Genomic DNA, 14,198 nt, shown 5'->3' with positions numbered 1-14,198 from the left:
ACATAACTCAAGTCTGAGAATCCAAATAACTGTCAGGTTTGAATTCATTACAATTTAAAACCTCTCTAATGTGGAGATGCCGACACATATAGCAACCAGAGAACATTCAGGGACACTCAGGTGACTCAGTCAGTTAAGCATCCAACTCTTGATTTTGGCTCATGTCATGATCTCACAGTTTTGAGATTGAGCCCCACGTAAGGCTCCATGTATGGCACTGCATAAGGCTCCACGCTGGGCATGGGGCCTGCTTCAGATTCTCTCTATCCCTGTCCCCTGGCCACACCCCTGCATGAGTTCTCGCTCGCTCTCTTAAAAAAAAAAAAAAAGAGAGAGAGAGATAACATTCATTTATTCAAGCAAATTTCAGGGACTAGTATGCTGGTGTAGGGACAGAATAGTAAATAAAGTCCTCAAGAAAAAACAAAGGGTCAGTTATTTAAAAAAATGTTTATTTCAGTAATAAAACATATGCAAGCTTAAACAATAAAACATTCACTTCTACTTAGGCAAATAGCAAAATAAGATTACGATCCAATATTCATATGGCTAAGAGGGTTGAGAAACTCCCTAATTGATTATGGGGAAAAAACACAACTATATTTTGAAACCAATCCTGAAATAGCTACTAAAAATTTAAATGTAAATATCCTTTGTCCCATCACAATTCTCAATTACATAAAACTCTATTGGTGGAATTATGTAACCTAAGAAATTAAGGTTCTTAATTTTTTTTTTAATTTTTAAATGTTTGTTTATTTTTGAGACAGAGATAGAGCGCGAGCAGGAGAGGAGCAGAGAAAGAGGAGGAGACACAGAATCTGAAGCAGGCTCCAGGCTCTGAGCTGCCAGCACACAGCCCAATGTGGGGCTCGAACCCACAAACTGTGAGGTCATGACCTGAGCCAAAGTCAGATGCTTAACTGACTGAGCCACCCAGGTGCCTTAGGGTTCCTAATTTTTGAGATTAATGAATAAGAAAGAGTCACTTTTTGAAGTTCTGAGGATATCTATTTACTTCTCCATAAAATTGTACATATTCCTATGCATCCAAAAAATCTGCATTCAATTTTAGGCAGCTTTGTGACTTGAGAAACAGCGGGATTATCCTGACCTAAATTAAGAGCTGTGTTTTGAGAAGTAATTTCATTCTAACACGTCCAGAATCCTTTATTGTTAAATACTAGGAGACAGAGGGAATCTAACTAGTGTCTCTAAAATCAGAGGGGCAGTTAGCAAACACTAAAGGGACCAGATATAATTAACATCCCTATGAATAAAAAATTGCCATCTCTACATTTGCAGAAGAAAAAATCTTGACTGAATCTTTAAAACTGACATTTTAGAAGAAAAAGAAATATAGTTCATTTGCATTTTTCCCAAATTCTGTTATCTGTGAATTCTCCTACCCCCCCCACCCCAGTTTACCTAACTCCAAATGCAATTCCTGTATCTGTCACACTCATTCACAAACATGCAGAGTAGCAAAAAACTGTAGTCACCCAGAAGAGTTCCTATGAGGTCCAACAAGGTAACATTCTGGCTTCTTGTTCCACCTTTCACAATGTGAACAAGTGTCTTTTTCACTAAATAGTGCCACAGATTTTGCATATTTGTGCTTTTTGTGGGTGAATCTGAGGTTTTAAATGGCCCCAAAGCATGGTGCTGAAATGCCAACTGCAAGGCTGTAAGGTGCCTATTGTTTTAGGTAAGCTTCCTTGAGGCATTCATTGCAGTGTCCAAGAGTTCAAGGTTAATGAGTTGACAATATACATTACATAAGGGGTCTTTAAACATAAACACACATAAAACAAGCTTATGTATTGATTAGTTGATGAAAAGTGTTGTGGCAGAGGTTCACAGGAACCTAACCATGAATCTCCTCTCAGAGAAATGGTTCAGTACTTGCTAATTTCATGCTCAAGGTGACCACATGGAGCATAACTACTGTGAATAACAATAATCCACTATAATTGGAAAAGGTGGCCATTTGAAATTTTCCCCACTCACAACTCCTAACGAAGTTAAAGACCAGGATTTCAGGCTTACAGCAAGGTAAACTTTACAAAAGGAAGAAGATTGTGCTATGAGAATGGCAAATTGGATTAAGAAGAAGAAAGACCTGATTAAATTACATGAAGGGCACTAAGGAGAATATTTGGCAGATTAAATCCATTGATAGTGCTTAATTTAAAAATAGTAAAGTTCGTGGGAAAGGAAACAGCCTTAACAGGGCATGTGAGTTAACAAATGCAAGTTTCAACCATGAAGGAAAACACATCCGCAAAGCTACACTCATCAAACTTTGGTGGGAAAGAATTTAGGTCTTAAATGCAAGGAAAGAATGACGCTTGCTCAAATTAAAGAAATCTAGTTTGAGTAAAAGATTAGGCCTGAAGGTAAGAAGCCTAGAACCTGAGAATGGAAAGACTGATAAAAGTATTAGGAAAAAGGCAAAAGGACAGAAAAAGGCAAGAATATCAGGTTGAACACAGAATGATGGCTGTGGTGTGATGCAGATGAAAAAAGGGCCGCACTCAGGTCAAGGGACTGACACTACAGTCTGAGCCTCTACCACTAAGGAGCTCCACCATTTGGCAACCGTTTGACCTTAAGAAAAGGAAATGTTTGTTGCAAAGCTTAGTCAGCAACACCTAAAACTGTTATATATCTTTTACATTTTTCTAAAAAACTTAATTTTTTAAAGATTTTATTTTTAAGTAATCTCCACACCCAACATGGGGCTCAAACTCACAACCTAAAGATCAAGAATCAAATGATCCACTGACTGAGCAAGCTAGGTGCCCTGTTAATAAAATTATTTTTAAATGAATATACTTATTAAATAATTCAGCACTGTTTAAAAATACCAAATTCCATCACTCAATGTAACTACCATTATATCACACTCATGTTTATAAAAAAAAAAAAAAAAAAGGAATCAGTGAGCTGAACTATACATGATTCTGTAATGTGATTTAAAAAAGAAAAAAATGATGGGACTATAGAACTTTTTTTGCTATAAAAGATTTTCTAAAACTGATCTGAGGTTAACAGAAGATTCTAAAAACATTAAAGGTTAGAAACTTTACAGTTTATTTTTTATTTAAAAAAATTTTTTTTAATGTTTTATTTATTTCTAGGAGAGAGAGAGAGANAATGTTTTATTTATTTCTAGGAGAGAGAGAGAGAGAAAAAGACAGCGTGAGCAGGGGAGGGTCAGAGAGAGAGGGAGTCACAGACTCTGAAACAGGCTCCAGGCTCTGAGCTGGCAGTCAGCACAGAGCCCGACACAGGGCTCGAACCCACGAACCATGAGATCGTGACCTAAGCGAAAGTCGGATGCTTAACCTACTAAGCCACCCAGGCGCCCCGAAACTTTACAGTTTTAACTGCGTGTTTTGCCTTTAAACTTGATTGCCTACAATCAAAGTGAAATAGACCATCATTTTACACTTCCCTCATCCCATTATATACTTTTTCACTATCAAAAGTATGTATCATCTCCAAGGAAGATAAACAAATGGCCAATAACACATGCAAAGATGCTCAATTTCATGAACCATCAATGAAATGCTAATCAAAACCACAATGAAATACTTCTTTCAAGCCCACGAAGATGGCTAAATCAAAAAGATGTAACCATTGTTGCCATGAAGTATAGAAATTGGAAATCTTGTACAAGTCTGGTTTAGAATGTAGAATGATGCAGAAATTTTCACCACAGTCTGGCAGTTACTCAAAAAAGTTAAACATTTACCATATGATCCAGCAATTCCACTCCTAAGTACCTACTGGACAGAAATGAAAATATCCACAAGGAAACTTGTACACAAGTGTTCATAGCAGTATTATTCTTTATAGACAAAAAGTAGAAACAATCTGTGATGCTTTGATTTATAACAAAAAATATACATCTTATCTTTATCTCTGTTTCCAGAACAGAGCTCCTAAAATCCTTAGAATTTCTAAAGTGATTAAGTGGTAAAGGTGTCTTTTGTTATAGGTGCTCCTTTCAAGGACACCAGAGTTTAACCTTAAATGAGGTGACTTTTTTTAAGCCCTCATAAATGGGGGCTTGTTGCCAGCAAAACCAAATAGGACTAGAGAGCTGAAATTTTCAGTCCCAACCGGCCCCCATCCCCAACAACTAGGGAGGAGAGAGGGCTGAGAGGCTGCCATCACCAGATTTAATCAGCAATGCCTAATGAAGCCTCCCTCTGAGGGTATCCGCTAACTATGGAGCCCTGAGCTTTCAAGAGTAGGGAACACAGGGAGGTATGGGGAAGGTGAGGGGTCTGGAAAGAGCATGGAAGTTTCCTGCCTGTTCCCTACATCTTGCTCTATAGATCTCTTCCATTTGGCTGTTCCTCAGTTTTTATAATAAGCCAGTAATTTAGTAAGTAATCTCTTCTGGTTCTGTGAGCCAATTATAGCAGATTAATTAAACCCAAGGAGAGGATGATTCTGGGAACCTCTGGATTTAGAGCTCCTCAAGTGAAAGCACAAGATAACAACCTGGACTTGTCGCTAGTGCCTGAAGTTGAGGGGAGCAGTTCTATGGGACTGAACCCTTAACCTGTGGTACCCAACGCTAGTGTCAGAGCTGAGTTAAATTATAGGACACTCAGCTGAGGTGGTGTCACAGAATTGCTTTCAGTGTAGAAAACCGGCCCATCTGGTGTTGAAGTAGTATCGTAGTAGAGTACTGAGAGCAGAGAAAACGCACAGAAGTGTGTTTTCCACAGATAAATAAATGTGATAATATCCACACGTGGTATATTATTCAGCGACTAAAAGGAATGAAGTACTAATACATGCTACAACATGGATGAATCTTGAAGGCAGTCACAAAGACAAAAAATGTTTAGGCAAATCTACAGATGTAAAAAAAATAAATTACTGGTTACCTACGGCTAGGGGACTGGAAGGAAATGGGAAGTGACTGCTAATGAGTATTGGGTTTCTTTTGGGGTGCTAAAAAATGTTTTAAAAGTGAATGTGGTGGGGCGCCTGGGTGGCTTAGTCAGTTAAGCGTCCGACTTTCGCTTAGGTCACGATCTCGCGGTTTGTGGGTTCGAGCCCCGTGTCGGGCTCTGTGCTGACAGCCAGCTCGGAGCCTGGAGCCTATTTCAGAGTCTGTATCTCCCTGTCTCTCTGACCCTCCCCTGCTCACGCTGTCTCTCTCTCTCTCTCTCTCCTAGAAATAAATAAAAACATTAAAAATTTAAAAAATAATAAAAATAAAAAATAAATGTGAATGTGGTAATGGCTGCATAACTGCAAAAAAACTAAACCCCACTGACTATGCACTTTAATGAGTGAATTATAGGATATGTGAATTATATCTCAATAAAACAGTTACATAAAAAAGTTAATAGCATAACAGAGAATAAAATTAACATATACAAACCAATAATTTGCATGCATACAATAATCAGATGAAAAAATAACAGAAGACTCTATTCATAAGAACCAGAAGGTAAAATACCTAGGAATAAATCTAACAAGAAGTATATTAGACTTCTACAAAAGGAACAAATGGAAAGACATCTTATAGGGGCACCTGGGTGGTTCAGCAGATTAAGCATCTAACTTCAGCTCAGGTCATGATCTCACAGTTCATAAGTTTGAGACCTATGTGGGTCTCGGCACTGACAGCTCAGCGCCTGGAGCCTGCCTTGGATTTTGTGTCTCCCTCTCTCTCTGCCCCTCCCTGCTTGTGCTCTCTTTCTCTCTCAAAAATAAATAAGCAAACAAAGAAAGATATCTTTTTTTTTTTTTTTTTTATTTCTAGGAGAGAGAGAGAGAGAGACAGCGTGAGCAGGGGAGGGTCAGAGAGAGAGGGAGTCACAGACTCTGAAACAGGCTCCAGGCTCCGAGCTGGCAGTCAGCACAGAGCCCGACGCGGGGCTCGAACCCATGAACCGCGAGATCATGACCCAAGCGAAAGTCGGACGCCCAACCGACTAAGCCACCCAGGCGCCCCCAAAGAAAGATATCTTACAAATCATCCTAATTTATAACACAACATGATCATGATAAAAATGCCAGGACCAGGTAAGTTGATTCTGAACTTCACTGTGTCAAAATTATAAACACACACACTCTTTTGACCTACAGATATATTAGGAGAGATGCAAAACAACCTACAAGGTTATTCACTGTAGCAGTGGTTTGTCACAGACTGATCATCAATATAGTACCACTTAAATAAGTTACAGGGGCGCCTGGGTGACTCTGTCAGTTGAGTATCCAACTCTTGGTTTTGGCTCAAGTCATGATACCAGAGTTACGCGATTGAGACTTGCATGGGGCTACACTGAGGGACTGATTCTCTCTCTCCCTCCCTCCCTAATACCAAGAAAAGGAAAGGAAGAGAGAGGGAAGGAAGGAGGAGAGAAGGGAAGAAAAATTACAGTGACAGAAGAACTGTCTATTTAGAATCTCTCCACAGTATATTACTATACGGAAAAAAAGCAAAGCGCAGAAATATGTACAGAATATACTACCTTTTGAATTAAATATAAGGTACAGGTGTGTCTGTGTGGCTCAGTCAGTTAAGCACCCAACTCTGGTTCAGGTCATGATCTCACAGTTCATAGATTCAAGCCCCATGTTGGGCTCCGTGCTGACATCTCAGAGCCTGGAGTCTGCTTCAGATTTTGTGTCTCCCTCTCTTTCTACCCCTCCCCTGCTCAGGCTCCATCTCTCTCTCTCTCTCTCTCTCTCTCTCTCTCTCTCTCTCTCTCAGAAATGAATAAACATTAAAAAAAGATTTTTTTAAATAAGGTGTGGAATAAGAACCTATATTTATATTTACATATGCGTGGAAGGACTCCAGAGCTGTACAAAAGAAATAGCCCTGTGTATGAATGCATACATGTGTGCATGCTGGAAGGTATAACAGGGAAAGGGGGATGAAAGGGAGACTTCCACTGTATACTTTATGTTCTCCACGTCCCCTTTTCCTGAGATGTCCTTAACACCACTTTCCCCTGTCTAATATCATTAACTCAGTAGTCAGCTATTCTAGGATGTTTTCCCTGATCCTGCCAAGCTGGCTAAGACGGTCTTAAAGAAAAGATAATAATAGGTCAAGCTTTCTGTCCTGTATTTATCATGGTTTTCTAATTATTTTCTTGTGGGAGTCTTCTACAGCCTGCAAGATTCCTGAAACCTTATGTCTCATCACCTTCCACATGAGAAGTTTCAGAGTAAATGAGTGAATGACATGTAAGTGATTTCTAATGAGCCAGTGATGGCCTCAGAACTACTATTCTGGATGTCCTGCCTCTACTTGAGTTTCCCTCCTATCCTGTTTACCTGTCCCCACTCTAAACTTCCCTAGAGCAGACACCAGGGTCACCCAGAAGACAGACAGCTGCACAAGCTGATAACACTCTGAAAGCTACTTGACTCTGGAGTTATACTTACCACAATTATCAAAAAGAGCTAAATACAATACCATCTTTAAAAAAAATCAGAAGAACTTAAGACGCCTAGGTCGCTTAGTTAATTAAGTGTTTAGTTAATTAAGCGTCCGACTTTAGCTCAGATCATGATCTCACGGTTTGTGAGTTTGAGCCCCATGTCAGGCTCTCTGTCGGTACAGGGCCCACTCTGGATCCTCTGTGTACACACACACACCCGCCCTCCTTTGCGTGCTTTTCTCTATCTCTCTCAAAAATAAATAAACATTTTTAAAAAATCAGAAGAACTTGATCCAGAATTTGAGAGGCATGGTCTACTATTCTCCATGGAAAACCATGAAGAGCGCTTACTCAAACTAGACTCGAACTCGACTGAAGCCTTCCAAATGCCAGAAAATGTCACAAACTAGAAAAGACAAACGTGTGACCCTGTAGCTAAAGGCTCTTGATTTCTAGGTCATTTAAAGGAGGCCCTCCACCCTCTGCCATGGATGTGGCTCCTGCGCCCTCTCTCCAGGGTGCCCCGCAGGCCAAGGTGCTGGAGGACGTGCTGTGGGAGCCATGTGGGCTGCTGCCCTAGCTGGCTGTCATCTGCCAGTTCAAGTGGCTGCCTCAGGTGGCTACCCCTCTACCAAGGACCTCCAACTGGAGCTGGAGCAGGAGTACATGGCCAATGCCAAGGAGCACAAGTGGATAAAAAAAAATCTCAATCTTGGTTTTGCCAAACTGAATGCACTTGTGCCATTTCTTCTCCAGAGCAGGAAGCATAGCAAAGCGGATATCCTTAAAGATGTTTTCAAAAGAGCCAAAGACTGAGAAGAAACTGGATCGCCAGAAGTATAACAACAATACTTCTGAACCATATATATCCTTGGCTAGAAATCTATCATATCAAGAAACATCCCCAACATGCTAGCTGTACTGTGAGCTTGAAGAAAGAAGAGGAAAGGCCCAGGGCAGATGGCAGCAGTGGTGAGTCAGCACACATTTAGTCACCAGAGCATGATGTCTAGGACTGGAGCTATCTCCCCAACCGGGAGTCTGGAGAGATTCCTAGAAGTGGAAGTCCTGAGTCACAGGCTTCCCCAAGTATATAAAGTGAAAAGGCCAGACCAGGGCTACCTCACAGAGACACATCCAGTCTTGAAAATTAAAAAAGAAAAAAAACAAAACTAAAAACAAAAAAACAAAAACAAAAAAAACCTACCAAGGAGTCCAGACCTAAGTTCGGTTCCTTAGTGTGGCTCTGGTCAGTACCTCTCTCCATACCTATACTGCCGCCTCAAGGGCCTGGAACGAGTAGCTGTTCTGGGCTACAGATATACCTCAGAAGCAGGCAGTCACCGTGCTGCCACCACACAATGGAAGAACAAGAGGAACATGAAAGTTGTTTGGTACCTGCAGATTCTTTAGGTATAGTTTAAAAATGTGTACACATCTGAATTTCAGCTTCCTGTAACATCAATTTGTTGACCAACCGTCTTACTGAAGGAAAGAAAAACTTGATGAAAATAGGGTACAAAACACAAAAATGAATTTGAAAACACCAGAGAACTATCACGGCAGCAAAGAGATGAGAGACAAAGAGCTCAGAAGAGAAGTACCAAGCAGGACAGGTCCCACATTACCTTTGGCAAAATATGCAGAACCACAAGCAGCTAAGGCAAATAGATGAGGCGAAAGCAGAGAGGCTGAGGTGCTAAACAAAGCTTTACTCTCTCTTCCACCACTGGGGAAACAATACAGGAATTCGGGAACCATCATGGAAGAAGACCCTGCTAAACCATCAAGATTCTAGTTAGGGTCTAGAAGTGGGGGGCACGCCTGGGTGGCTTAGTTGGTTAAGGGACTGGACTCTGGATTTCAGCTCAGGTCATGATCTCATGGTTTGTGAGTTCAAGGCCCGCACAGGGCTCCATGTGGACAGTGCAGAGCCTGTCTGGGATTCTCTCTCTCCTTCCCTCTTTCTGCCCCTCCCCTGCTCATGTTCTTTCTCTCAAACATAAATAAACAAACTTGGGGGAAAAAAAAATCTATAAATGTATTAAGTGTGACCTGCAATAAGCCAACCCAGAGAACACCACACAAAATGAAATAAATCCCTGATTAGATTATGGTCAGCCGCTCCTACCATTACTAATTGCCAAGGACAAAGGTAAATCCACTCCTAAGGAAAGAGAACACCATCCAGACCATCAAATTACTCTGCCATTTCATACAATTTCCAGCACTCAATGAAAATTACCAAAGTGGGTTGACTGGCGGCTCAGTCAATTAAGTGTCTGACTCTTCATTTTGGCTCAGGTCATGACCTCATGGTTGTGAGATCAAGCTCTGCAGCAGGATCCACGTGGCACCCGCTTAAGAGTCTCTCTCCCTTTAACCCTTCCCCACTCACATGCATAGGCATACTCGAAGGAAGGAAGGAAGGAAGGAAGGAAGGAAGGAAGGAAGGAAGGAAGGAAGGGAGGAAAATTACTAAAGTATTGAAAACCAAAAGACAAACAACAAAACAGAACTCCCAGGAGATTCAGATATTTGAGTTATCAGACACAATCTTTAGGGGCACCTGGGTGGCTCAGTCAGTTGAGTCAGGTCATGACCTGCGGTAAGTGGGTTTGAGCCCCACCCACATCAGACTCCTGCTGTCAGCCTGTCAGTGTAGAGCCTGCTTTGGATTCTCTGTCCTCCTCTGCCCCTCTACCACTTGCACTCTCTCAAAAATAAACATACATTAAAAAAAAATTTTATGACGGACTTGCACTTTAAGCAAGAAAGAGTGACATATGCTAGCTTTACCCTCCCACATAAAACAACTGAAAACGAAACAAACATGAAAAATTGAGTTTCAGACATCTAGCAGCATAGGGCAGTAATCACTGACAGGTGGGAAACAGACAAGGTGAGCCTCTGAGACTGCTCTGCCTGGACAGCTTCCTTAGAGGGCTGCAGGGAGATGGAACCAGGTAGAGTCTGGCGGTCTATGCGCATGGAGATAAAGCTGGCAGTCCAGGGACGCCAATGTGGCTAGAGGTCACAGGGCACAGTGCCAGAGAGAGCTACAAAGATAGAAAGCTCTAAAGACCCGAGGATCCTCCTGAGTCTTCAGCTGAGTAATGATTGGCAAATGCATGTGAAGAGAATCTGAGGCCAGAGATGGGGGAGGACAAACAGAAAAGGGCAGAGGTAGCAAACCTTAGGATCACACAGGACCAGGAAGAGTGTGTGTTCCTATAAGAGAATTTAGAAAGGCAGTACTTAAAACAAACCTTGGAAAAAACCAAACTGTTTCCAAATATTTCAAATGCATCCCAGAACAAGGTTAGGAGTATTTATAGGAGTACAAAAACATCAAGTACCAAAAAAAAATAAACTTCACAATGCAATGTGACTAATAAAAAAATTACCAGGCATGCAAAGAGAGGAAAAGAAAAAGAGAAATGGATAGGGGGAGTGAAAAGGAATCATAACCAATCCAATCTATCTATAAGGACATTAGCAAATAAGGACATTAAAAGTCATTACAACCATAATACATACCCTCAAAAAAGTTGAGGCAAAGTGTGAAGACATCAGTACAGTATTAATACAGATTTTTTAAAAAAACACACTTTTAACTTCTAGTTATGAAAAATACACTATTATTGGATGAAATTAACAGCAAATTAGATATTGTAAAGATTAGTGAAATTAAAGACAGAGCAATAAAAACTGTCTAAAAGAAAAAAAGGAACAAATTAAACAGGATTAGTGAACTATGAGCCAAGTTCAAGATACAAGTACAGTAAAACCTTGGATTGTAACTTGTTCTGCGAGTGTCCACAAGACGAGTAAACATGTCTAATAAATTTTAACTTGATAAACGAGCACTGTCTTGCAATATGAGTAGTACGTGACACCGAATGTCACTGAGCCAATGATTCTCCTTTCTCTCTCTTTCTCTCTCTCATTGTAGGATTGTGGGTGATCATCTCCCGTGCTCAGGTACTTGGTCTCAGGCCGTGGTGTTGGCAAAAATCAGTAATTTTTTTCAGAATGTTGGAAGGTGCCAACAACTGGCACTAGTGTATTTTTTGTCACTTCAAAGCACCTATGGACAGTTCTTTGTTTTTCTACACAAGAGTGAGCTTAGGAATGCTTAGCTTCATTCTAGGTCAGGCTGCCTGCAGAGACCCTTTCCTCTGCCTTCTTACTGCCAGTTACATTAAATACAGTATATGACAAGGGTTTACTAATACTGTACTAGAGTCAATATCTGTGTGAGCGTATACAATGGCTCCCATGCAGAAAAAGGTTGGAAAGAAAGGCAGTAAGAAGAAGGAGCTAATTACAGTGGAAGTTACAAAGGAAATCATCGAGAAGTACAAATGAGGTATCAGGGTGGCCGAAACGGAAAGATTTTTTTTTTTAATTTTTTTTTTAGTGTTTTTATTTATTTTTAGGAGAGAGAGAGAGACAGCGTGAGCAGGGGAGGGTCAGAGAGAGAGGGAGGCACAGACTGAAACAGGCTCCAGGCTCTGAGCTGCCAGTCAGCACAGAGCCCGACGCAGGGCCCGAACCCACGAACCGCAAGATCATGACCTAAGCGAAAGTCGGACACTTAACCGACTAAGCCACCCAGGCGCCCCCGAAACTGAAAGATTTTATAAGAAGTCTATGTCTGCATCTCATCTGTAGAGGAGGAGAAAAAGGCGGAGGAATCCCTCACTTCAAATGAGATTAGGAAGCACCACCCGAATAAGGCTGTAGCAGTGTGGGAGATGAATCTGTTTCATGACAATACAGCATCACATTTCTGAGAAATCCTCAAGAGGAGACAAAAGCAAGTGTTACTGGATAGGTTCCTTGTTAAAGTTGCACCAAAAGAAAAAGATTCCACTGAACCAACAGATAGCAGTAATTCTGTTAGAGATACTGGAAGTCATCCTATACAATAACCTTCGTATCTCTCATACCAGCCACGAAGGTTTTCAAAGGTTAAGTGCAGGTTAATTTATTTTTCTTTATAATTTTGCATTATATTACAGTATTGCAATTATTTTTATATGCATATTTTTAGTTGTGGAACAAATCATCTGAGTTTTCATTATTATTTCTTAGGTAGAAATTTACTTTGATAGACAAGTGCTTTGGATTACAAGAATGTTTCTGGAACGAATTATGCTCAGAAACCAAGGTTTTACTGTAATTGTATTCTAAAAAAAGGTGGGTAGGAGAGGAGAGAATATAAAAAATTACTTGAGTAGCCTAAACTCTTTCAAATTTTCTGAAAACTATAAACCTACAGATCCAAGATGTTCAACATAAATATGTACAAGAGAAAAAGAAAAAAAAAAGACACCAAGGTACATCATAATCACAGTGCTTAAAACCAGTAACAAAAACCTTAAAGCAGCCACAGAAAAGGGACATACATAAAAGAAACAAGGATAAGAACAAAAGCAGACTACTCATCAAAAACAATGCAAGCAAGAAGATGGAATAGGATCTTTAAAGTACTTTAAGATGAAAACTGTTAATCCAAAATTCTATACTCAGAAAACTTATCTTACAAAAAATAATAAGACTTTTCAAACACGAAACAGCACACCTCCACCACAATATTAAGGGAAATCTTTCAATCAGAAGGAAAATGAGAACAGAAAAAAACCTGCCTATACGCAAAGAAATCAAGAACACTGGAAATAGTAAGTACACGAGTAAATAAAAACAACTTTTCCTAATACTTCACTGTTTAAAGCAAAATTAACAATATATTGTGAGATTTATAACACCTTCAAGGAAAATGTATGACAGCAACAGCACAAACACCATGAGAAAAGGAACAAGTTGATTGTTAAGACTCTTATACTAAATATAAAGTAACAGAATATAACTTGATAATACTTTATATTATTAACTCTAAAGAATTAGACATTAAACAAAGAATTATAGCTAAGTAGTCCACAAGGAGATAAAATGGAATTTTATCCCTCACTGGGGGTGGTGGTGGGGGGGAACCCTCTAAAAATAGAATTAAAATTTAGTGAGACAGGCCTAAGAGATGAAGGGGAAAAAAAAGGTCTAGGTAAAAAGGGAACCAGAATCAGAAAGTTTCACTCTGCAAAAACCAGAAGAGGAAGCTCTCAAGTTAGAAAAATAATCCTGAATCACACCTCCTAAAACTTCAGAAAAACAAAGTTTAAATAAAAATGAACAGAAAATTTGTATGGTCAAATCTCATAGAAGCTAATAAGTATTTTAGTTACTTTTAGTTACCAGAATAACTCCCTATATACCACAAATATGCCCAAAAACTATTGTTAACATTAGTTACAATTTCAAACTGAGCTAAAAATTTGGCATTAAGAAATGATAAAACATAAGAATTAGAAAGACTCAGGAAAGGAAAACTAAACTACCAAGAACTTAATGATGAATACCAAAAAAAGTATGCTATTACAAAAGGAGGAAATTTTTAAAAAGCACAAATAAATGAAGAACTAAGGGTTCAAAATCAATTGTTTTCTTATATACCAGCAATGAACAATTGGAATTTGACATTACAAAAACAATACCATTAGTACCCCAAAAATGAAATACAGTAAAACCTTGATTTCTGAGCATAGTTTGTTCTGAAAACATGCTTATAATCCAAAACACTCGTATATCAAAGTGAATTTCAAGAACCACTGGCTCAGTTGTGATCATGTGATGTTTGGCATCATGTACGACTTGAATTGAAAGCCACTGCTCGCTTATCAAGTTAAAATTTATTAGAAATAT

At 39.6% G+C, this 14,198-nt stretch overlaps 1 protein-coding gene and 1 pseudogene across 4 annotated transcripts in view; one reads left to right on the top strand and one right to left on the bottom strand.

Annotated features, from left to right (window-relative positions):
* CNOT6 (CCR4-NOT transcription complex subunit 6) overlaps positions 1-14,198 on the bottom strand; it is a 79,486-nt gene that overhangs the window by 34,477 nt on the left and 30,811 nt on the right. The window lies entirely within an intron of this gene.
* Positions 77-11,804, top strand: LOC120225365 (annotated as a pseudogene).

Source organism: Hyaena hyaena, unplaced genomic scaffold (genome assembly GCF_003009895.1).
Source record: "Hyaena hyaena isolate Hyena2069 unplaced genomic scaffold, ASM300989v1 scaffold_1385, whole genome shotgun sequence".
NCBI lineage: Eukaryota > Metazoa > Chordata > Mammalia > Carnivora > Hyaenidae > Hyaena > Hyaena hyaena.
The sequence above is the reverse complement of the archived record's forward strand: the minus strand, read 5'-3'. Positions and strand labels throughout refer to the sequence as shown.